Source organism: Sinocyclocheilus grahami, unplaced genomic scaffold (assembly GCF_001515645.1).
Source record: "Sinocyclocheilus grahami isolate Dianchi unplaced genomic scaffold, SAMN03320097.WGS_v1.1 scaffold8417.1, whole genome shotgun sequence".
NCBI lineage: Eukaryota > Metazoa > Chordata > Actinopteri > Cypriniformes > Cyprinidae > Sinocyclocheilus > Sinocyclocheilus grahami.
The window spans coordinates 19,649-20,105 of record NW_015512050.1 but is presented as its reverse complement, the minus strand read 5'-3'; positions in this window follow the sequence as shown (position 1 = coordinate 20,105).

Here is a 457-nt window from a genome sequence, read left to right as displayed (position 1 = left end):
TCATGAACATCATTACTTGTGCTGCGTATAGCATTTGAAATATTCCTATAACAAATCTTTCAAAGCGATTATTTTAGTCATCATTGCGATCACTTTCTGATGTGCTTCACCTGTTTGACACGCTGTATGAGCTCTGAGTTCTCAAGTGCTCATGTGAAGCATAAAACCACCAAATGTGCTGAAATATTAGTAAACGTTTTGACATGTTTGTTTCTGGACCGAAGCTGAATGCACTTCATGTGAAAGAGTAAGAATGCTTGGCAAAGATGAGACTGAAGCACAAGCTGTTGTGATGGTAGTCATGATTATTTGATGCACAGAAGTCATTGTAACGTGTGTTTCTCTGTCTGTAGTGACTCGTGTGATCAGGGTGATGTGGATGCAAACGCAGACAGTGAGTATATCTCCTCATGTGCACACTGCTCCGTACAGCTGCTGTATGTGCACTCACTCTCTC